Source organism: Hylobates moloch, unplaced genomic scaffold (assembly GCF_009828535.3).
Source record: "Hylobates moloch isolate HMO894 unplaced genomic scaffold, HMol_V3 SCAFFOLD_17, whole genome shotgun sequence".
Lineage (NCBI taxonomy): Eukaryota > Metazoa > Chordata > Mammalia > Primates > Hylobatidae > Hylobates > Hylobates moloch.
In genome coordinates, this window is record NW_026652292.1 from 32,002,571 (window position 1) to 32,028,665 (window position 26,095).

A 26,095-nucleotide genomic window follows, 5' to 3' on the forward strand; every position below is an offset into this window, starting at 1 on the left:
TGTTCAAGGGGATGGTCCCTCTAGAGCACTCAGACTCCACTGAGACCACACGCTGTACAAAAGCCATGACTTGTGAAGAGGCTATATGCATGCTCTCTGGAAGATAGCTGCAGTTGAGCACAACATTTAAGTCATTCCACTACAGGCACCAGATGTGGAGAAGAGGCCAGCTGTGGGGCTAATTAGCAGCCAACACTCACAGCAGTAGGTTTACATGGTCATATGGTATATTAGTCAGCTTTCACACAACTATAAAGAAATACCTGAGACTGGGTAATTTATAAAGAAAGGAAGTTTAATTGACTCACAATTCCACATGGCTGGGGAGGCCTTAGGAAACTTATAATCATAGCACAAGGTAAAGGGGAAGCAAGGACCTTCTTTACATGTCAACAGGAGAGAGTGTGTGTCAGCACAGGAAAAACTACCATTATAAAATCATCAGACCTCATGAGAATTCACTCACTATCACGAAAACAGCATGGAGGAAACCGCCCCCCTAATCCACCAGGTCTCTCCCTAAGCACCTGAGAATTACAATTCAAGATAAGATTTGGGTGGGGACATAAAGCCTAACCATATCATATGGTCATAGTTTTTGCAACCTTTGCAAGAGTAAAATATTTCAGTTCAATTGGAAAAATAAAAATCTCTGTGTATTGTGTTCTGGTATTGTATTTAGGAATTTTTTTTCTAAGAGAAAGCCCCCTAAATCTTCAAGGTAAATATTACAACCTCCTCTTGTTACTATAGGTAGTCAGGCAGACATGAGCAAGGCAAGAGAGGGCCCCCGCAACCAGGAACATCAGGTGACCATCAAGTGATGGTTGTTAACTTTTTCTCTAAAATAATAATTGGTTGCAGCCAACTCCAGGAAAAAGCAGTCTCCCAATAGATAGAAAAAAAACTAAAACTTGTGGTTAGCAGCTTCCTGATAAGATCTTAGGAGTTCAGCAAGTGGGCTCAAACATGTGCATTAAGAGGCAAAATGGCAGAGTTAACTAGTATATGACCTTCTAGGGATGTTTGACTGGCAAGGGAAGAACACCTCAAATGAGCATGTGTACAAGTCCAGTAAAGACACTGCATGTGTGACCCTCTCAAGTGCTGGCAGTCCACTGAGCATGTGGACAGCCCACCCCAAGGGAAGAATCATGGGAGAGGGAATGCAAGACCCTGGAAGCATGACAACGTATGAAACCTCAAGTCAAAAGGTCAAACTATGCACCTGATCTCTCAAGCTGCCTGCTTGGCCCAATTCCAAGTGTACTTTACTTCCTTTTGTTTCTGCTGTAAAGCTTGTTAATAAACTTTGATCCCTGCTCTAAAACTTGCCTCACTCTCCTACTCTGCCTTATGCCTCTTGGTTGAATTCTTTCTTCTGAGGAGGTAAAAATTGAGGTTGCCGCAGACCCATATGGGTTCACCGATTCACCAAAATTGTTCCTATAGGTAACAATTTTACATATAGGAAACAAACTCTAAGATCAGCAAATGGTGCTCCTAATTGAGCAGAAGTAAATAAGGGTAGGAACATGGTTTCAGATCCAATTTTTATTACCATAGAGTTTATTACCTTCATAGAATGCTGCCATTTAAAAAACAAATAGAGAAAATATGGAAACAAGAAGTATCCATGAATGCTGTATGTAAACATTTATGTGTATTTTTTTCAGGTTTGTTGAAATACTAATATTTAGGACTATTACATTTTCATTTTTGAGCCCTCAAGTTTTGGACGTTTGATACTGCAGTGAAAGGTTTAAAGAACTGCACAAAACTTAAAAGAAATCTTGAGGTAGTTGGCATACACTGGAAGCTGGGTGGGTTGATTTTCAGGAGTGGTGGTATGAACTACAGGCTAATCTTAGCTAGTTTGACAGATTGGAAGTAGATTGCTTTAATTAGGTGAGAAAAGAAATGAAAGAGGCTGCCTGAGGCAAATTGGGGGTGGGGAATGGGGAGGAGATATAGATAAAAGTACCTTATACCAGAAGTCTCCAACTCCTGAGCTGTGGACGGGTCCATAGCCTGTTAGGAACCAGGCCCCACAGCAGGAGGTGAGTGGTGATGGGTGAATGAGCATTACTGCCTGAGCTCCACCTCCTGTCAGATCAGTGGGGGCATCCGGTTCTCATAGGAGCACAAACCCTATTGTGAACTGTGCACGCAAGGGATCTAGGTTGTGTGTTCCTTATGAGAATCAAACTAATGCCTAATGATCTGAGGTGGAACAGTTTCATCCCAAAACCAACCCTCCCAACCTTCCATGGAAAAACTGGCTCCCATAAAACTAGCCCCTGGTGCCATAAAGGTCGGGGACTGCTGCCCTACACAGCTAAAGACCTAGACCCAGCCTAGTGATTGAGTCAACATAAATCTGAGGTGGAGGTAGGGGGTGAGAGAGAAGTAGCTACAGTCAATGCAACATGAATACCCACATTCCTGCCTACCATACAATGCAGTTGATCATCTTCCTGAGGCACCTACCAATGCCTAGTGCCCTGCCCCAGATGGAGGAAGCTAGGGATGACCCAGGCACAGAGGCAGCAGCAGGGTCATTGTTGGAGCAGCAGCCCAGGCCTTTCCTGAATGGGGCACGAATTTTCTGGTCCATGATGATCACACAAAGGAGATTTTTTGCAATCACACACAAAAAGCAGGGAGATTAAAATTGTGAGAAGTCCCAGAGCCCTAACTCCTAACACCCCCCAGACATGTTCTTCAGACAGGAGGAGGATGATGGAATGTCTGAGAAACTGAAGAGCTCTTGTTTTTCTTGACCGACCCTACCTCCATGCCTGGAGAAATAGGGTCAGTTTCCTGAATCTTAACACAGCACCACATTTTTGTATTCTTCTCTCCAGAGGGGAGGATTGCATTGGTCACCCCTTGCTTTATCTCAGGAATCTTGAGAGATAGGAGAGTTTCCTGACAATTATCCACCCCCAATTTTTTTTAACTCTAGTTTTATCAGCTGCTCCTGAAGAGGACTCCATAGGGTCTCTCTGCTTCTTTCTGTCTCCTTGAGCCACATGTAAAAGCCTAGGAATTTGCCCAGAGTTTGGAGTAGACATAAATTCTGTGATAATCTCCACAGATTAGGATTTGACCAAGAGGTTAGTTGTGAAAAGGTTCCCAATAACTAGAGGGTAGTGCTGTATTGTACAGAATTTAGAGAGTGAAAATTTTTCCAAGCTTTAAGTCAGGGCTACAGGCAGAATGAAAATGCAAATTTCAGACTCCTAGCCCAGATCTGCTGGGTCTAATTAAAAATGCATTTATTATTGTCTTGCTTTAAGGGAAAAGAGTACAATATATAATAAGTCTCTCTTTGCCAATTCAGGCATCAAAGATATAAAAAAGTAACCCTGGGGAAAGCTTTAAAAATTAACAATGCTGAAATGAAGAATGTTTTTAGATATTTCCATGTGTGTTTTTGCACCAACCTGATATAGGCTAAGTAACTGAAAGTCTTAGGAAGGCTCTGAAAGTGTCAGGATTGGAGATGAACTTAATACAATGTAGTAATAAGTAATATTCTCAAATAACTTTTATTTTAAATGGTATTTGAAATGATCAATGCCAAATACATTGTCCTACTTTCTATAAGAATGGTTCAGTCAGAGCCACCACTAACCTACATAGTGGCTTTCTGGGAATATGAGAATAATGTCTCCTCTGGGTGAAGGCAGACCATGTGGCACTCAGCTGGTGATGGGCAGCAAAAGCTGGTTTCAGCTCCTCATTTGGCCTCAGTGCACTGTTGCATAGCAATATGTAACAGCTCTGGTTAAGTTAAAGTAGGTTAGGAACTTACTCCTGAGTGGGTGAAACTTAGGTGTGAAGTCTCAAGAAATGTGTATGACTTGGTTTGTGAAGAGCTCTCTTGGTTCTGCAGAAGGCTTCATCAATGCCAGCCTTGGACATATTACTTAATGACTGTATCTCTAGTCCTCAAATAATTTCTCACACTAACTTTCAAGAACTTTAAAAAATATTTGTCCAAGTCCATGGAGGAGGAGAGTAAGGGCCAAGGCATAGTCTTGTAGTGTCCTGCTCAGTTATTCATTTACCTCTCAACAAAGATTTCACAAAATGGAATTTGCATTATCTTGGGTAATTTACTTGCTTTCAAATACAGAAGAGACTCTCTTAAAAGAGGCTATCACACAGATTTTACATTTCAGAGGTGTTGCCTTTGCTAGTGTGTTTTCAAAATAGGGGGGGAAATGCAATCCTCCCTCCATCTGGAACTTCAAGTAGAACATGAGAAACAGCTGAAAGCATAGAGTAAAAATCAATGTTAAAAGTAATGTGAATGGATGGATAGCTGATATTTTAATAATTCTTTGGGGGCATATTTTATGCCTATAAATTAATGCATAATCATGATAAAACGTGCAGACAATACAAAATTTGTATGGTAACAAAGGAAACTCCCCTGCACCATTTCCCAAAACCAGAGGAAAGCACTATTAAATGAATGAATACTTCTAGATTTTTTTCTAAGAAATTACACACACATATCTTTAGATACTATTTAAGTAAACATTTGTATTAAAGTAGAACATACATGTACAAAAGTATACATATCATAATTTATAGCTCAATGAATTGTTACAAAGTGACCACCAATATACTCATCACCCAGCTCAAGAAACAGAACATTATCAGTACCTCAAAGGCCCCCAAATATTTCCTTTCTATCTATATATAATTTTTATATATAAATGCAATAATAAGGTACACATTTTTGAGCCATTTACTTTTTCCACTTAAGATTTTTATGCCAAGAACATATATACTTGTTACACCACTGTATAGTTTTCCTTATGGACTTAATATAAGTAATATTGCCTTATTAACAGATATTTAGTTTATTAAATTGATCTTGAATGAAATTTTAAGCTGAGAGTTAAAAATCATTCTTTTGAATCTTTATTTTTATCAAAAAAACTCCAACATTGCTAACTAACAATTTTTCAAACATTAAAGTGCAATAACCCACAGATCAGTAAAGGACTTCCAGAAGCCATTCATGGCTTCCTCTGAGTAATCTTTGTAAATACTGCTTAGTGACAAGACAAGCAGATTTTCTTGGTTCCTTGTCTCTCCCTCTCTCACAGGGGCAGGAGTGTCTGGCCAGGGCATGAAGAAGGCTAACTCATGCTGCAGATTGAGTCCTAGAGCCAGTACTGTCTGGGAAAGAAGATTCTGATTTGTAGCATTTGCCAAATGCTGTGATATCTGTACTCCCACCATGACTGATTTCAATTGACCAACTTGAAGTCACTGAACATAGAGTTGGGAGAAGATGCAAATAATTAGCCCTTAAGAGCGGCTGCAAGATGCTTTCAACATGCCCCTGCCTGGGGTCCGGAGGGAAGAAAGCAAGTGTAATCACCTGACGGGTTCTTTCTGACCACTGCACAGACCAAATTAACTCACTGGGACCATGGTATTGCAGTAGAGGAATAGTTTAATTGACACAAGGCCAGCCCGTGCTGGAGCACTGGAGTTATCACTGAGGTTTTCAAGGATAGTTGGTGAGCCAGAGAGTAGGGAATGGGTGCCATTGATTAGTCGAGGATGTCATCACAGGGGTGTGAGAAATAGTCCTTCTGTGCTGGGTCCACCTCTGGCTGGGGCCCCAGGATTGGTTGAATCATGAACCAGGAGTCCAGGAGGGGGTCAGCTGATCTTCAGAAATGTAAAAGTCTGAAAACACAACTCAAAAGGCCAATCTTAGGTTCTGCCATAGTGATGTTGTCTACAGCAGTAATTGGGGAAGTTACAAATCTTGTTAATTCCAGAACAATGACTGGTTATTTTGTCGTTTAACTATGCCTACATCTTAGGAGGCTCCTCTCCTAATCCTAATTTGTGGCTTTTTATTAGTTTTACAAAGGTGGTTTAATTTTAAGAAGGACTATTAATATCCTTGCTTTAAGGTTAAACTATAAACTAAGCTTCTGCAAAAGTTAGTTTCGTCTATACCCAGGATTGACCAAGGACAGCTTGGAGGTTAGAAGCAAGATGGAGTCAATGATGTCAGACTATTCTCACTGTTGTAATTTTGCAAAGGTAGTTCACAAGGAAAAGCAGGAAAAAGAGCCAAATGGACCATGAATGAGTGCTTGTTTAAAATAGAAAATAAAATAATAATAACAAAAGGAGCAGAATGGAGATCTGAAATACTTTTCAATGGTAAATTGAAATGAAGAAACTCCTTGGGTATTGCTTTGAACAGGAGTGGAATGTCCAAGTAGTGCCTTTTTGTTCTAATCAGTCACATGATACAGGGTACATGAGTGCTTGAGCTGTCCACTCAACAGGTCAATTTTAACTTTCTATCAATATAATAATCCTGGGTTATAGAGGAAATTTGTATATTGTGGAATTTCCCTTTTTCATGCCTGTGGCAATCAGCAGAGAAAAGAAATAACGCCACCCTCAACCCCACACACAAAACAGAAATTGAGATAAGGCAATTGAATAGAGTGTTTCTCCAAAGTAACTGCCTTTAGTCGAGACAAACTTATTTTGTGCATACCATATACCAAGGGCTGTTCTTGGTGTTCAGGGAAACTGGTAATCAAGAAAGAGCAAGTTAATAGAAGAGAGCCTTGAAAAGTAAAGCAAGTTTGGGAAGGGCAAGCATACTTGTTTAGCACCTTACCATTAAAATACAATGCTATCGGAAAAAACCCTTCTAGACATTGGCTTAAGCAAAGACTTCATGACCAGGAACCTAAAAGCAAATGCAACAAAAACAAAGATAAATAGATGGGACTTAACTAAACTGAAAAGCTTCTGCACAGCAAAAGAAATAATCAGCAGAGTAAACAGACAACCCACAGAATGGGAGAAAATCTTCACAAATTATGCATCCAACAAATGACTAATCTCCAGAATTTACAAAGAACTCAAACAATTCAGCAAGAAAAAAACGAATATTCCCATCAAAAAGTGGACTAAGGACATGAATAGACAATTCTCAAAAGAAGATATACAAGTAGCTAACAAATGTATGAAAAAACGCTCAACATCACTAATTATCAGGGAAATTGAAATCAAAACCACAACGTGATACCATCTTACTTCTGCAAGAAGGGGCATAATAAAAAAATAATAGATGTTGGCATGGATGTGGTGAAAAAGGGACATTTTTATACTGCTAGTGGGAATGTAAACTAGTACAACCACTATCAAAAATAGTGTGGAGATTCCTTAAAGAACTAAAAGTAGAGCTACCATTTGATCCAGCAATCCCAATACTGGACATCCACCCAGAAGAAAAGAAGTCATTATACAAAAAAGATACTTGCACATGCATATCTATAGCAGCACAATCCGGAATTGCAAAAATATGGACCAGCCCAAAGGCCCATCAATTAATGAGTGGATAAAGAAAAAGTTGTATATATATAATCTCCAGATTATATGTGTATATATATACATGCCATGGAATACTACCGAGCCATAAAAATCAATGAAATAATAGCATTCACAGCAACCTGGATGGAACTAGAGACTATTATTTTAAGTGAAGTAACTCAGGAATGGAATGGAAAACCAAGCATTGTATGTTCTCACTCATAAGTGGGAGCTAAGCTATGACAACCCAAAGGCATAAAAATGATACAATGGACTTTGGGGACTCTGGGGAAAGGGTGGGAGGTGGGTGAGGGATAAAAGACTACACACTGGGTACAGTGTACACTGCTCAGTGTACTGCAGTGCACACTGCCCCAAAATCTCAGAAATCACCACTAAAGAACTTATCCATGTAACCAAACACTACCTGTTCCCCAAAAACCTATTGAAACAAATAAATAACATGATGCTAGACTGAGAAAGGAAGCAATTGATGGCTAGTGTAGGGATTTAAAGCCTTCTAAGCAAGACATAAAATCCAGAAGCCAGGAAAGAACTGATACATTTGATTCATAGATAAAATTTCTAAGCTGCAAAAGTATACTGTCAACTAAGTGTAAAAAACAAACACACATGTTTCACATTGCAAGGGTCATTCTCCTGTTGATTGCTCTTACTAACTCTATTAGTTTTCTATCACTGCCTGTATTCATTTGCCAGAGCTACCATAACAAATATCACAGACTAGGTGGTTTAAACAATGGAAGTTCATTTTCTCACAATTCTGGAGGCTAGAAGTCCAGGATCCAGGAGCCAGTAGAGTTGATTTCTGCTGAGGCCTCTCTTCTTGTTTTGGAGACAGCTCCCTTCTTGCTGTTTCCTTACATGGCCTTTTCTCCAAAAATAGTCATTTTGGACGTTAGAGATTTAATATGTGAATTTTGTAAGGACACAATTCAGTCTATAATGCTGCCATAAAATTTACACAAACTTAGCAGCTTAAAACAACACAAAATTTTTATCTCACAGTTCTGTGAGTGAGAAGTCTGACTGGCTCATCCAGGCTGGTTTCTCTGCTTGGGGTTTCACAGAGACGAAATCATGACACTGTCTTGCTGGGCTGTTATCAAGAGGCTTTGGGAGGTATTTCTCAGCCCAGCCAGGTTGTTGAAGAACCCAGTTCCTTGTAGTTATGGTCCACTGTTTCTTTGCTGGTTGTAATCTAGGGGCCACTCTTGGCTTCTACAGGTCTCTATCAGGTCCTTGCATGTGGACCCTCCACATTGGAACCAACAACAGTGCATCAAAGCCTTCTCATACCTGGAATCTCTTTTATTTCTTGTTATGTTTTTATGTTTTTAAGGGATCACATGATTAGATTGAGCCCACCTAAATGAACCAGGATTATCTCCCTATTTAAGGCCTGTAGCCTTAATCACATCTGCAAATTCCATTTTGCTATGTAATATAAAATGCTCATAGCTTCCAGGGAGTAATACATGAGTATGAACATACAATAGGGGGACCCATTATTTAATTTACCATAATAGCATCTATATTAGAGCTTCAACAATGTTGAGCGAAGAACTTAATTTGTTCCTGACTTATGAGAATAGCTCTAGCATTTCCTCATTCAGCATAATGCTGGCTTTTGACTTGAAATGTGTGTGTGTGTGTGTGTGTGTGCGTGTGCGTGTGTGTATCTGACTTCTCTGTATTAAAAATATTCATTTATTCCTATTTTCTATTTTTTTTAATCAGTAATGGATGTTTAACATCATCAAATGCCTTTTTGGCATTATTACACTTACTTTTTATGTAACTAACCTATTTGTCTTGTTTATTAAGTTTTCTTGTTTGTCATTGGAATTAACCCTTTCTCTCTATGTTCTGGAACTATTTACTAGTTACACTAGTTATCTGTTGTTTAAGAATTTAAAAGAACTAATCTTTAAAACCACTAGGGCTTGGCACATTTTGAGGGAGAATTTCTTTGGCAATTTTCTTAATTTTTTCCCTCTTTTTAGGTCTTTTTAGATCAGTGCTTCCTTTGAAATAAAATTTTAAAAAATCTAGTCTGTCACTGCAGTTTTTCATATTAAACATCTATATACATACATTGAATGCACATGATGTATGTATATATCAGTATTTAAAGGTTTTAATGTGTCCAGTGGACTTTCTTCTTGCCCACTGTCTTTTCTGGTGAGACTGACAATACTACTACTCATATGGGGACAAAGTATGTCTTAAAGTGTTTTACTGATTCATAGTAGAGAAACATGTCTCTCAAAAGTATGTTCATGGTAATGGAAATGAGATGTTAAAGCAATTCCATCAAGTTCTTGGTATTAATTTTTAACTTTCCCAAAAGGATGAAAATAAAGCTATATTTTCAAAATCTATCTTCAATTTTTCATTAGTATTCAATTCTAACAACTTATTCTTTAAGGTTATACATTTATAATACTCCTTTTTAAAAATGTTTAATTAATTTTTTTTTGAGCCAAAACCTCACCATGTGCTTGCCCAGGCTAGTCTTGAAATCAAGCGATCCTCCTGCTTTGGCCTCCCAAAGTGTTGGGATTACAGGAATGAACCACTGTGTGCAGCCTATAATATCACTTGATGAAAGACATAGATTCAAAACTAATCCACTACCTAGAATGGATCTTCTTTTGACCAAAAAGAAAATTCAAAACATCTTATCACATATGGAAGGTATTTAGTATGATAACTTCTTGCAGGTGTGCAGTATTCAGATCACTAACCTACTTTGTAGCAGGACAAGCCGCAGACAAAACTCCTCAGACACCGAGGTAAAGAAGGAAGCAGTTTATTCGGCCAGGAGCATCGGCAAGACTCCTGTCTCAAGAGCCCAGCTCCCCGAGTGAGGGCTGCATGCACTGCTAATCAGAACGAAACAGAACAGGACAGGGATTTTTACAATGCCTTTCCACACAATGTCTGGAATCTATAGATAACATAACCGGTTAGGTCAGGGGTCGATTTTTAACTACCAGACTTAGGTCAGGCAGGCCCAGGCCTGGTTTCGGGTCTGGTTCCTTGGTTTTGGGCTGGTTCCTAGGCACCGGTCTACCTGCATTTAGTTTTGCTTCTCTTTCTTTTTCTGAGTATAAAACAATATAAAACAATATGAGAGGGTCTGTCTCTCTTCTCTCAACTTCATGGTTACTTATTATTAAATTATGGAACATGTAACAATGGTCCGTAGAAACGATTCTCCCAAGCTTCTAGCTTTCATTTTTGCTCTTACATTTTATCTCCAATTGAAAAATTGCATTTTTTTGTCACATGGAAGTATTAAAATTGTAAACAATTCAGAAGACATTAGAAAAAAGAAAGTCTGGCTGTCTATTTTGCATCTTTAAAATGTTGAGCCCAAAATATAAGGAGAAAATTTTCATATCTCAAACATCCTCAACAGAGTTTCTTCCCCTCGATAACCATGTATGTCATTATGCAATAACATTTGTGATCAACAACCCTGGTAAATTTTTACATAATTCACAATTTTTACTGCATCAGTAAGCATACTGATTAGGTCACCTGACATTTTTCACAGCAAGACTTTCTCAATGAAGGAAGCAATATGTTGATGTATATCCTAGCATAGCCTCTTAACCTGGAATGTTTTCCTGTCATTGCAGCTGCATCACCAAATCATCCTCCTGTATAGAACTTACACTCCAAACCACATTTGTTGACAAAAAAAAGACAATTAAAAATGAAAATGATTACAAAAAGTAACAAGTTATAAAAGAAATAAATGCTTACATTTTTCTCATTTTTTGAATACATTAGGTTGCAGTTGATACATCTTAAAATATCACAAGTTGCAATACACTTAATTTTCTTTTAGGCCATTTTTAATAGAATTCATTATTCAATCCATGATCAATAGCTTTTTAAATAGTTTTTTGGGGGTTGACTAGTATATGTTCATTTCACCTACAAATAATAAGTGTGTCTTTTTAACATTTGTATTTCTCATTTCTTTCTCTTTCCTAATTGTATTGAGTACCACATCCAGAATAACATTAAACTAGAATTTTTCAGCACTAATGCCCTTAGGGGTCAGACAAGATTTGTTGTGGGTGCCAGGGAGGGCCGTCATATGCACTGTAGAATATTTAGCAGCATCCCTGGTCTCTACTCAGTAGATACCAGTAGCAATACGACATGATCAAAACATGATTTGGAAGTAAGTGAGAAAGCAAAGAGAGTAGAATTAGAAAGTGAATATTGAAGGGTAAGATATTGGTGAAGTATAATCCATTACTAAGCCACTTTCATATTATTTTTGAATTATGATATGTATTTACTTACTTAGGTATCAGCTATGTAGCACAATTTCATCTATTAAAAATCTGCAGAGATAAAAACTATAGCAAAAACTATCAAAGTTGTTATTTCTGAGTATTGAGTTCTTAGAAAGCTTTTTAACTTTTAAAATATCTTTATATTTAGTTGAATTCATTTTTTGTAATTGAGCACATATATATTTATAATAAAATAATACCATTTAGAATATTAATATACATCATTTTGTAGGTGTCCCATAGTCATAATTATGTTAAAAGCTGGATCATTAGAATATCAAATAAAATATTAAAGCTCTTCATTTATGGATTATAGAAATGTCTTCTTTGTATTTTCTAATTTTTTTGCAATATACATGTATTATAATGAAAAACAAAGTTACTTTTAGAAAGTAAATTTTTTGTAGATGGACCTTGATAAAAAGCCCTGAGGTATGATTTTGGAAGTAAATTGTAGAACAGAGTTATTATCTCTGGAAGTATTGTTGGGTGACAAAAATCTGAAAATGTCCTAAATTGCCTTATAGCCAGTTTTATCTCATAGGAAACAGAGACAATGGATAGATTGTTTCCTATTATTAATACAGACTGGTGCCAGAACCAGCTACACAATTTTCAGAGCCCAATGCAAAAAAAAATACTGGGCCATTTGTTCAAAACTTATTAAGAATTTCAAGATAGCAACAGCAGAGTATTAAAACTAAGTGGGTGGGGCTTCTGAGCATAAGACTCTGTGCAACTGTGTAAGTAAGCCACATGCCCATAAAGCTAGTCCTTCCTATATAGGATCATTTGTTTATAAAAAAAGAATTGGTGGGACCTGGGAGAATACATTCATTTTACAGTTCATGGTAGCCAACGAAAAGTATGCCATAGATTTTAGAGAGATGGTCATTAAAAAATCAGAAAAAGTAAGTATGAATTCATAGCATGAATCTTAGGCCATAGAAAGACAGAGAGTTAGGAAGTTCTTGAAAACTTTAATTTTCATTTCAAAATTGCAAACGAGAAAACATAGGGCAGGTATATGAAAAAAAAGGCTGATTATACTGGCTTTCTCAGATGAGTTCAAATTTTAAAGAACTTGTATGTGAGAGAAAAACAAGGGCATGAACCCAAAGGTGAGTGTCACAGGGTACTATAATTGTACAGAACAAGACTAGGCTTATCAAAGTTCAGAGTGATCTGAGTCTTGGGGAAAAGTTTCTCACACACACACACACACACACACACACACACACACACACGTGGGCTCTTTGTAAGCTCTATTAGAACAAGAGCAAGGAAAGGATGTCAACTGGAAGTTAAGGAGTTATAGGTGTAAAATGACAATGACTGGATGGTAAAGTAGCAGGGATGCTTTTGCTCCTGTCTGACTAGCTAAATTGTGAGAGTGCTGGGTAGTGGATAGGAGGTAGCCTGAGAAAAATTTTCGGATACATTTTCCAAAACTCTTTTCTATACTCTGTTCTTCACAATATATCAGTGACTTACATTGAGATAAACTGGTGAATTATGTGAAAGTTTCTTGATGCTGACAGACAGCTACTATTTTCAGTGACAGAACCATTATCTTACACAATCTTAATAACTAGAATCATAGGTCAAATTGGATAAGATGAGTAAGAATCAGTACAAAGTTCTACTGTTACCCAAAAAAATCAACTGCAAAAATATAATACAAAAGAGGCGTGACTTATCAACAAAGATTTAGGTTTGTCCAACATCGATGTGATTAGGTTAATCATAGATGTATGCCATTGAATAACAAACGAGAGGACAGTGCTGTGGTCAGATCACACCTGAAGTCCTGGGTATAATTCTGAGGGCCATGATGGAAGGCAGTGACACCTGTAAATTACAGCCACAAAGAAGAGGCTGAACATATGACTAGACTAAGTCATGGTGTGTATATGGGGCAAGAGGAACTCTCATATCTTGCCTGGGGTGCAATCACTTTAGAAAATAGATGGATCTTATCTTGTAAGGTTAAAGACATGCATAACCTATGAGACAACATTTCTGCTCCTAGATGTATACCGTGGAGTAACAATTACTTGTGGGCACCAGGATACATGATCTGAAAGGTTCCTAGCAAAGTTGTGCATAATAATACACCACTTGGAAAGTTCCCAAATGTACCTCAACTGCAGAATGGATTTAAGAAACCTGTCATAATTCAGTAATAAAAACAAAATATAGCTACACACATCAATATGCATGAATTTCATAAACACCACGTTGAGCAAAGGAATTAAGACACAAACAGATATATGTGTGTATGTGTCCATTACACAAAGCTAAAAAAAAATACAGGCAAAACTAAACTAAAACATTTAGGGATATATAGTTAGGTGAATAAACTACCAAAAGGAGGGGGAAAAAAAAAGAAGCAAACAAGAAATTACCTCAAAAGTTATGATAGCATTTTGGCTGGGTGCGGTGGTTCACGCCTGTAATCCCAGCACTTTGGGAGGCCGAGGCGGGTGGATCACTAGAGGTCAGGAGTTTGAGACCAGCCTGGCCAACATGGTGAAACCTTGTCTCTACTAAAAATACAAAAAATTCAATGGACGTGGTGAGGGCACCTGTAATCCCCACTCCCCGAGAGGCTAAGGCAGGAGAATTGCTTAAATCCGGGAGGCAGAAGTTGCAGTGGGCCAAGATCACGCCACTGCACTGCAGCCTGGGCGACAGAGACTACGTCACACACACACACACAAAAAGATAGTATTTTTTCTCTGGGGGTTTACAGGACGTGAATAATTAGAGAATTTGAAGGTGCAGGCAATATTCTGCTTGCCATCTTGGGTAGTGTTTAGACAGGTGTTTATAATTACACATTATGCTAATCATTTATAGGACTGTACATTATATCTAATATTCACAAATTTGGAAAGGTTAAAAAAGATAAGGGCTTCACAGCTGTGTGAAGATGTTAAAAAGTATCTCAAGGTGTAAAACCCAGAAAAGAGAAGACTCACTGAGAGCCTGACAATTATCTTCGGTTATTTTGAAGGATATTATGCTATAGTGGAAATTTTGTTTTTGTTTACTTCACAGTCTTCTTTTCTCTGGGTTCTGAGACCTGTTTTCCTGGAAATCACCCCTTCCACTATTCCCTTCTCATTTCATTCACATGGTCGACAGCACCCACTTCAATTTTGTGTGATCCCCTCCTCACCTACCTTTCCCTCTCCCTACCCCACATAGCCACCATGTATTAGTTGAGAGAATACCTGACTCTGAATAGGTCATGAGAGTTCATTCTCTATAAATTTACATTCAGAATCCAATAGGGCAATTAGAATTTATTGACTGAGCTTACAAGGTAAAATGTTTGACTATGTAGAAAAAATTACAGTGATACTTTCTCTTAAGGTACTTACTGCCAGCTGCTTGAAGGTGTTTAAGTGTGGCCTGAATGTCTAAGAAAGAAATGCAAATGAACAGAATATAGGAATAGCTTTGCAAAAACAAACAGAAAAATTCCTGTGAAAGTTCTTAAACACACAATATGGATATATCATCGTTTTTTCCCATACATCCTCTTTTTTTTTTTTTTTTGAGACAGAGTCTCACTTTGTTGCCCAGGCTGGAGTGCTGGAGTGCAGTGGTGTGATCTCTGCTCACTGCAAGCTCCGCTTCCCGGGTTCACGCCATTCTCCTGCCTCAGCCTCCCAAGTAGCTGGGACTACAGGTGCCCGCCACCATGCCCAGCTCATTTTTTATATTTTTAGTAGAGACAGGGTTTCATCGTGTTAGCCAGGATGGTCTCGATCTCCTGACCTTGTGATCCACCCACCTTGGCCTCCCAAAGTGCTGGGATTACAGGCGTGAGCCACTGTGCCCGGCCTCCATACATCCTCTTTTACCATTAAATGCCTTTATTTAACCACAATTTTTCCCTAAATTTAAAGCATATCTTCATCTCTGCAAACTTCAGGAAATATGTCTGATATAAGATTAATTTGTACTCACATTTAGATTTAAAATGTTACAATTATACTATTTGTCTCTTTTATTGTTTAATCTCTATATATATGTGTGTGTATATATGTATAAAGATTAAACACACATATATGGACCGAGATTAAACAGAATACATATTTATATATGTATTACACACACATATTTATATTTTAATAAGCTTACATCATGCTTTGATCTCTGTATTTTTATTTCTTTCTTGAATTCAACTGTGTGAGCATGTTTGTCATTTCATGTGTTGTATCTTCAGACTTCCAGCCCATTTTTCTATCTTGTTGTACCTTTTAATTATTTCCTTAAGAAAGAAAAACATGATTTATAACCGGCATAATGTGCTGACTTTAAATACCAAGATTATATTTTCTAAAACAAGAAACCAACATGGTAGAACCACCACTGACTAAACAACATTAATTGTTGATGACAGGTTTCCTTTGGTGGATGGGCACAGAAATTCTTCAGGTAAGAACTCTCATTAATCCAATGGAAAGACTGTGCTAAAATTTAGATTGTTACTCTAATGATAAAAAATTATTCCTATGTTGTGTTCCATTATTTGAAAAAGGAAAGAGAAATATTAAGAGATGGGAGAAGTGTACATTATGTGTTATCCATTATTTAAAATAATCAAACAGTTCTTTCAACTGAGGATGGAAATACAAGGGTACTTTTTATCATAAGACTTTTTTTGTAGTTGTTATTTAGGGTTCAAGAGGCATATTTCTCCAATTTGACTTTTATTTATCTATTATTAGAAAATATCCACCAGAGTATTTCAATTTAGAGTAATAACTTGAATTCTAGTATTTTGCCTTCCAGCCGTTATTATCAAATAGTATTTTTTAAAACACTCTTAAGATGGCTTGAAAATCCATAATTATTACATTATTCATCACAAATGAATTCCACAATTGCACAGACTGTTAACATTTTCCATTGAAATATACTTTAAAATTTCCTAGAATTATTATTTAATATCTGAAATAAAAAAATACTCAAGTAGAAAGAGAGGAAGAGACAATTTGTGTAATTTTGGCATTGGAAATCCATGCAGTTCAAAATATTAGAGTACCAGTGATACACAGGTTCTCAGCTGGCTCTCAATGATCCCTACTTGCAGACGTTTGTGCAGTATTCACTCTCTTGAATATGCACTGCACATATCAACTCATTTCTAATGACCAGAATATGGCAAAGTGACATGACATTACTTCTAAGATTAGGTTAGATAAAGACTTTGGCTTTCATCTTGTGCATACTCACTTTTTCTCTCTTGGATTGCTTATCTGAGAAAATCCAGTTGTCACGTTGGAAGGCATCCCTGTGGAGAGGCCCAAAAATGAAGGACTGGAGCCTTCCAACAGCCATATTCATGAGCTTGAAAGTAGATCCCATCTCCAACCCAAGCTTTAGATGAGATTATTGCCCTAACTGATAACCTTGACTGCTGCTACCTCATGAGGTACTTTGAGCCAGAGGCACACTGTTAATCTGTACTCGTATTTTCAACTCATAGAAAATGTGAGATGATCAATATTTGTTGTTGTAAACTACTAAATTTTGGATAATTTGTTATGTAGTGATAGATAGCTAATACATGTGTACCAGCAACATTGAAATATTGGGAGAAGGCATACAGTAGTCTCCCCTTATCCATGGGGGAATATGTTCCAAGAATCCAGTGGATGCCTAAAACCATGCAGAGCAAGAAACCCTAGCCAAAGAACGCCAAGGTCACCTTTTCAGTTAAAGGAAGCTCTTTATGGCTTCTCTTTAGCGTATTCAAATTTCCAGCATTACTACTCTTGTACTTTGGAGCCTTGGTTTTTCTTTGTTTGTTTGTTTTGTTGTTGTTGTTGTTCAAGATGGAGTTTCACTCTTTGTTGCCCAGGCTGGAATGCAGTGGCGCAATCTCGGCTCATTGTAATCTCTGCCTCCCAGGTTCAAGTGATTCTCTTGCCTCAGCCTCCCGTATAGCTGGCACTACAGGCACGCACCACCATGCCCAGCTAATTTTTGTATTTTTTTCTTTTTAGTAGAGATGAGGTTTTGCATGTTGGCCAGGCTGGTCTCGAACCCCTGACCTCAAGTGATCTGCCCACCTTGGCCTCCCAAAGTGCTGGGATTACAGGTGTGAGCCACCATGCCCAGCCTAGGCTTTGCTTTTTAAGAGACAGAGAAGTGTGCCTTGTTTCTGCCCCTCCTTTATTCTAGGCCCGTCTAAATGCAACAACTCCAAATGTATTATAGTCTCCATCTGCAAATGCTTATACATTAGGGTAAAGACAGGAGAATTCCCAGTAACTCTACATAATGTCTCATGTATTCCAATTTTTCAGACTATCAAACAGTCATTTATGGGATGAGAAGAACAGGGCAAAACTGAAAAAAAAAAAAAAAGGTCTACCAAAAATTGATAGTTGATGTATTAGTTTGTTCTTATATTGCTATAAAGAAATACATGATAGTTGGTAATTTATAAAGAAAAGAGGTTTAATTGGCTTATGTTACTGCAGGCTTTACAGGAAGCATGATGCTGGCATCTGCTTGGCTTCTGGGAAGGCCTCAGGAAACTTACAATTATGGCACAAGGTGAAGGGGAGAAAGCATATCACATGGTGGAAAGCAGGAGCCAGAGAGAGATGGGGGAGATGCCACAGACTTTTAAATGACCAGATTGCATGAGAACTCACTCACTATGACAAGGACAGTATCAAAGGTATGGTACTAAACCATTTGTGAGAAACCTGCCCCCATGATTCAATCACCTCCCACCTGGCCTTGCCTCCAACATTGGGTATTACAATTCAACATGAGATTTGGGTGGGGACTCACATCTAAACCATAGCAATTGGACTGGGGCTTGTCTTTATCTTACTCTCTAGGTACAAATCTGAGAGTGGAATTTGACTAGTACAAAGGTAAAAAGAAAATAAAGAAAACTCTACATCCCTGGTCAAATGGGGGAGAAAAAGGAAAAGAAATCGTATTCTGAAGACTCAGAAGAGAAGCACATTGGGTGGAAAATTGTGATCTAATTATCTTAGAAGAACATTTTAAGAAGATTTTGGCACTTTTATCAAATTAAATTAGATGTGGCTTATTTGAAACAGAAATAAAAAGACATAAGAAGAGAATGGACTGAGATAAGGAACAGTTCAATATTAAAAAAAGAGAAGAATAATATAGTAAAATATCTTCAAGAAACTAAAGTATTATAACAAATTAAAACTCATATTGCAGGAAATAGAGACCAAAATGATGCCATGAAAAACTAAAACAGGGTGTTGAGATCTAATTTGAGTGACTTTCTTGAAATGCAAAGGCTGGATAAATGATAGATATGAAATAGAGAGAGGGAAAATACAACAAAAAGACAATTATTATTTATGAGGGAGGACAAAAATATGAAACAATGTTAAGAAACTTTTCAGAACTAAAAAATATCCAGATATGCAGTTTTAAGAGTCAACTGTCTTCTAGGCAAACTTAATCAAAGGAAATCTACACCTAAGTACCTCTGACGATATTTTTATTTACAAGAATTTTTTAAACATTTGTAAAACCTCTAGATAAAAACATATCTTTATATTTATGTTTATATCTATATCTAGATATACCAGTCTGTGTCTATGTCTATATACCTACATCTATATCTATAACCAATAAATAACCAAAATTCAAATTGGGCCAAGATTTTTCTTCTCAGAAACTTTTGCAAGAAAATCTAGGGCAATATTTACATAGTTTGAGGGTGGGGAGGATATAACCAAACATTGTCTCAGGCCAAATTGATTATCATGTATAAAGGCAATAAAAATTCACGCTTATATTTGGAAGGACTCATAAAGTACATCACCCATTTATTTATCATTCTTCAGTAACTTGAAGAAACACATCCAATGATATAGCAATAAAATGAAATTAAGCTCATGAGCAAAGAAATAATGTTTTTGAAGTAAGGGCATAGTACACGAAAGCTAATTTTTAAAAATGAATTATTTTAATGTGGATGCACAGCTCAATCAAAATTGCAAAAGTATTGATGAAGAAGACAGCAATTGCTCCATAAACATCCAAACTATACAAGTATACATTTGTACAAACATCGCTAAAAGAATGTACATTCGGCCGGGCGCTGTGAATAACATATCCAAACTATATAAGTATACATTTGTACAAACATCACTAAAAGAATGTACATTCGGCCAGGCGCTGTGACTCACGCCTGTAATCCCAGCACTTTGGGAGGTTGAGGCAGGCGGACCACCTGAAGTCAGGAGTTCGAGACCAGCCTGACCAACATGGCGAAACCCCATCTCTACTAAAAATACAAAAATTAGCTGGGTGTGGTGGTGCATGCCTGTAATCCCAGCTACTTGGGAGGCTGAGGGAGGAGAATTGCTTGAACCCGGGAGGCAGAGGTTGCAGTGAGCCAAGATCACGCCATTGCATTCCAGCCTGGGTAACAGGGCAAGACTCTGTCTCAAAAAAAAAAAAAAAAAAAAGAATGCACATTCAAGACCTATATATTATATTTAAAAATGAAAATACCTATAAATCCACCAATAGGAAAAGAATTAAGCCCATTATTATGTGCATCATTGTGATGAAAAATGGTATAGCTCTTAAAAGAACATACCTGAAGAATAACAGTATGGCTGGAGAAGGGTATGTATGGGGAAATGTACACGATATATTTTAGGGAGGAAAGCAAGTTATAAAACAGTATGCATAAAATAACTATTTTTTGTGAAAATGATGCATCTGTGTGCATGAAAGTATTCTAGAAAGTTTTGCGCTATCAGTACTGTTTTTCTCTGGGTAATTTTTTTCTTTTGAGATTTATGCATGTTTTATTTTTTTACCATAAATATGTATCACTTTTGAACAAACAACCTGTACAGTCTCTGCTTCAGCAGCAAATAGGAAGATGAATACTGATGGTGTGGATTTGTGTCCCTGCCCAAATCTCATGTGGAGTTGTAATCCCCAGTGTTGGAGGAGGGGCCTGGTGGGAGGTGATTGAATCATGGGGGGCAGATTTCCCCCTTACTGTTCTTGTGATAGTGAGTAGGTTCTCACGAGACCTGGTTGTTTAAAAGTGTGTAGCACCTCCTCCTTCACTCTCTCTTCCTCTTTCTTCAACCATATAAGACATGTCTGCTTCCCCTTCCACCATGATTTTAAGTTTCCTCAGGCTTCCCAGCCATGCATCCTCTACAGCCTGCAGAACTGTGAGTCAATTAAACCTCTTTTCTTTATAAATATACAGTGTGACGTATATTTACATATGCTCTTTAAAAATAATGTGAGAATAGACTAATACAAGTACCCTTCTTTATTTTTCATAAGTTGCAGAAACAGTTGAAGTTTAACCACAAATTACTGTCAGAAAGAGCAGCACAACATCCAGTAGGTAAAACTGAAACCATGATTTTGAGGTAGGCAGGCATTCCCTGGCATTTAGATGGACAGTGCTAAATAATTCAGGTCACCGAGTCTTTCAGTTACCTGAGGTCCATTTTCTGGTCAATGCCAGCTAATGTCCCCATTATGATAGCTGTGTTATCAGAATCCAGCTATGCCAGGTGCCACATTCAAATTTTTTTAAAGTTCAATTAGATAACTGTTAAAATCCATGCTTAAAGTCCTTTGTTTTGTATTCCCTGGAAGCAATACCAGTTGACCAGAGTTGACATTCAAGGGATTACTCTTTTCCACCCTAAGGTCATCATTTCAAACCCACATTAATTCATTCAGTTAATAGCGGGATTAGTCACAGAGTCTGTCCACAGGAAATAATTATTAAGTGCCAGACATAATTCTATCATCACATTCAAGCATGGTAGTGAATAAGACACTCAGTTAATAAGATATCCACTCTCATGGAGTTTATATCCTATTGTGAGAAAAGGGTCAATAAATAGGGAATACAATTTTTTCGTGTTAAAAAAGTGTTTCCACATCTTTTTTAAAAACTTCTACTTACCCCATGTGAAAGTGATTTTAAGTGAAAAATGCAATATTAATGGATGCATTGTTTTTATAGCAATATTCAATGTCTTTCCAGTATTACTGTGTGCATTAAGTGTGTATCAGATCGAAGCACTAAATCTCTCCCATGTCAGTGCTAGTGTGGGCTTGGTTTTCCTTAGCTCTTGTGCTAAGGCTTTTTATTCCACACCACTCCTTCCCACTCTAAGGATTGAGGACCTTGCCCCGTGTCCTGGCTGATGACAAGGATATTGTTCTCATGGGGCAGTTTCCAGCAGCATGAGCAGGGGTCCTTCTTGCTGAGTGGGCCACAGAAGACATGCCGGCAGCTGTAGATGAAAGGCCTTCACTTAAAGTTTTGAAGAATGAGGTCATGACTCCTTTGTCTACGAGGATAGAGAAGACACCCTTGCCTTGCTTCCACCAGGATCCACTGGGGCAGGACCTTCTCCCATAGACTAGTTACCTCTTCCATGTTGATGATATTCACCTGCCCCTAGACAAGGAGCCTTATGGGGTCTCATAGAGATGGGGCCCAATGCTCTTACATCTCTGATAACTTCCATGTTAAAATTTCTCCAGCAAGATTTTCCTTTTGATTCTTAGAAGCCTAGTGTTGTACTTAAAATGACTAAATGACTACTGAAAATAATTGTTTTTCTCCTTACATTTCTGCTACAACAACCCTAGTTCTCCTGGAGGCCACAGGGGTGCCCCAGACTGATGAAGGAAGAAAAGATTGGAAAGAGCAACAAGAAAGCAAAATCTATAAGATTAGTATCTCAAGAACTCTTTCCACCACACTCAGAACACAAATGTTAATCTCCACACTCATGATATTTTCTTTCCTGCCCGAGTTGTCATAACTTTAGCTAGGTCTTCTACTGGCAGTTATTGATACTCCCTGCTGCTGATGAAACTTCCGGTTCTTAGATTGTTTATCTCTAGCATACAAGTCTGCTCTTGTAAGCCAACTTGAATTCCTTTGGGAAGTGTAGACACAGTATAAAAAAATCAATGAATGAAGAAATAACAATCTGGTCTCGAGGCATCGTGTTCTGAGGCAAAAATTTGCAAAGTTTCAAATAAGCCTGTGCTCTAAAATGCCACTTATTTAAATATTAATTGTTTTATTTATTTAATGGAGGTGTTAAGCTTTAAAATTTGATTTCATAGGATCATCCTAACCTAACCAGTTTTCAGTTGTATGATTTAACTTCTTTGTTACTTAACACCTCGATCTCCTCCTCATTAAAACAGAAATAGTAATAATTTTGCTCTGATAAGGTAGTTGTAAATTTACATAAACTTTATGTAAAATGCTTGCTATAGTCCCTGAAACTTACTGGGTGTCAGCTATTGTGATTATTGTTATTGTTGTTGGTGGTTATTGGCAATTTTGCTCAAAAAAATTTTAAAACATCCTGAAAGATACATGGAATTCGTGAAACCCCATAATTAGAAGGAAGTAAAAAAGGTTAAGAACATTGATAGCTATAATATTCTAGACAATCACTCTGTTGTCATAATAATCTTCGTTATTGAAATTATAATCAATTCTCAAATAATTTTAAAGTTTTTGATTATCAGGGGGCTTTTCACTTTCTTATTTCCACTTATAGTCTAAATCAAGATTTTTCCAAATGTTTGGAAGTAAATAGGCATTATTTCATGCACTCTAAAACACACACTTGCATACACACACACACACACACACATAGGTATAAATATTGACACACCATGGCACTAGAGGTCACAAGAGGCAGAATTAGAGTGTCTCCTTAAGGAGTCGTACATATCACTTTTCTAGAGAGAAGGTTCTCCTACTAAGCTGTACATTAATGTACTTAAACTACCAGAAAACACTGTATAAATGAAGCTACTGGAGAGATTTTAAGAAACCCAAATTCCTAAGCCTTATGCCAAACCTACTGAATCAGACTCTGCCAATATGGGAAGTTATTACAAGGCTTTTTCACAACCTGACCTCCCCTGTTAGGATGAACAATAATGTTGATTATAATAAAAAGGTGTACTGATGGTTACTACAGGAGGCTTTTTAACAATCCTACTACAGGAAAGCAATAAAGAAGAATCCCATTAGAATTTGATGTCAGAGAAATGATTTCGGTAGACTCAAAATGACAAGGACATTGATAGAAACTGCTAAAGATAATTCTGGAAAGGGATAATAATACTCCTTCCTGTATCAGCAAAGAGTAAATAAAGCTTCACATGTCAATGCTGTTCTACAATAAAAAATTGTTATTCATATATAATTTCAGGGAGGCAAAAACTGAACTTCATTTTGAATGCAAGCCTTTTGCATGTAAAATTGATAAGGAGAGATATTTAGCTGATTCAATCATTCTGAGTATCTATTTTGTGGTTCCAGAGAATTCTTCCTCTAGAATTGACTTCCTAGATACTCACCTACTCATCATCTAGAGACTAGCTCTCCAAAATCAGATTTATGGTTGATGTGAAGTAGATTTGAACCCCTAGATGTCCTTCTCTCAATTTTTCTTCAACTCCAAATTTAAAATAAAGGAATGTACAGGCAACCATTTTCACCTAAATGAAAGGACCACACACTTTGCCTGCTGGTGAGAACGCCCTCCATTCCAAGTGGATTCACAAATTGTTTCTTTTAGGAAGTGACTGAATTCTAGAGTACCGTTTGCTTCCAGGATAGTATTTTTTTCTAATTTTTAAAAACGTACCTCTGGACACAAAAAAAGGGCTGCTTAGACTAATAATCCACCCACTTATAGTCTATTTTAATCTGAAATTATGGCTTCTCCTTTAGTCATCCATTAAGCAATTAATGTCTACCAGTTTAAAAGCATTTCTGCTGTTTGCTTTTGCGTTTTTCTTGGAAATCAATTCTGTATTTGTATTGCCACAAGGGAAACTATTTAGACTGAAATCCCCATTTGTTTCTATTTAATATTTCTGCCTGTGGCCCCTCCTGCTCCTAGTGTATTAATTCTTTAAGGCTATTTTGATGTCTTTTCCATCAAATAAAAGTACTTAACTGGTCTCAGACATTTTCTGTGATCCAAGAGGAAATTTTTAAGTGTAAGAGAGAATAATTGAGAATCATATTGGAAATTTTGCAGAGTTCTTCTCTTCCACCACTGTTCTTACTAGTTTTATCAATAGGCAATACTGAAACCTTGCCATGTGAAAATCACATGCTAAATGCTTTAAGTGAATCATCTCATTTATTCCTCCTCACATGCCTTTAACAGAGGTGAGAATATTGGCCCCATTTTACAGATTAGGACAGTGAGGTACAGAAATGTTGACTCACCTGCTCGAAGTCGCACAAGTAATACATGGCACAGCAGGGACTTGAACCCAGGTTGGTTGACCCTAGAGACGACCTTATTAACCACCACTCAGTACTGCATGTTTATTATCATTATGTCAAAGTTTTAGTTTTGCAAACTCTATGTTTATACCAGGCTGCATCATGTTTCCTAAAGACATCAGGTCCTTATCTTTGGAGCCTGTACATCATATTACCTTATTTGGAAACAGAGTCTTTGCAGGTGTGATTAAGCTGAGGATTTTGAGATGAGGAAATCATCCCAGATTATTCATATGGGACCTAAATGCAGTCACATATATCATTTTAAGAGGAAGGCAGAGGGAGACTGAGTAAAGGCAAAGAAGAGATGTGAAGATGGAAGCAGAGATTGCAGTGATGTTGCCACGAGCCAAGGAATGTCAGGAGCCATAGCAAACTAACTAGTATTCCAGAGACCATCTGCTACTTCACTGACAATTAGGGTCTACTAAAAATAGAAGAAAAAAAGTGTTTCAGTGGTGATACCAGCTTTTAAATAGTCTGACATATTTTTTCAAGTTGACTCCATATTTCTATAATTCCATTCATTATTTTAAAACAAAACAAAGGCATACACATTGAATAGTGAAAATGCATGGCCCTAGAAAGCAGATTAGGGGAAGAAAATTAAAATGTGTCTTTCTCATTAATTCTTTTTTTTTTTTTTTTTTTGAGACGGAGTCTCGCTCTGTCGCCCAGGCTGGAGTGCAGTGGCGCAATCTCGGCTCACTGCAAGCTCCGCCTCCCGGGTTCACGCCATTCTCCTGCCTCAGCCTCTCCGAGTAGCTGGGACTACAGGCACCCGCCACCACGCCCAGCTAATTTTTTGTATTTTTAGTAGAGACGGGGTTTCACCGTGGTCTCGATCTCCTGACCTCATGATCCGCCCACCTCGGCCTCCCAAAGTGCTGGGATTACAAGCGTGAGCCACCGCGCCCGTCCCTCATTAATTCTTAATTCTTGAAACACACTCAATCAGCATATGCCTGTAACTCACCCTATTTTATGTAAATAGAGTTACCATCTTCCT

The 26,095-nt window shown here is 37.6% G+C and overlaps 1 long non-coding RNA gene across 2 annotated transcripts in view; it reads right to left on the reverse strand.

Annotated features, from left to right (window-relative positions):
- Positions 1-26,095, reverse strand: part of LOC131381711 (uncharacterized) — a 126,055-nt gene that overhangs the window by 48,882 nt on the left and 51,078 nt on the right. Inside the window, exons 3-5 of one of the 2 annotated variants that reach the window (XR_009210598.1) lie at positions 16,977-17,034; positions 15,879-16,008; positions 15,114-15,151 (exon numbers count right to left, since the gene is read on the reverse strand). The exons of the other annotated variant lie outside the window; for it this stretch is intronic. This is a non-coding gene — a long non-coding RNA (uncharacterized LOC131381711). Of the gene's footprint in view, positions 1-15,113; positions 15,152-15,878; positions 16,009-16,976; positions 17,035-26,095 lie in introns of those variants that run through there. 2 annotated transcript variants of the gene reach the window in all.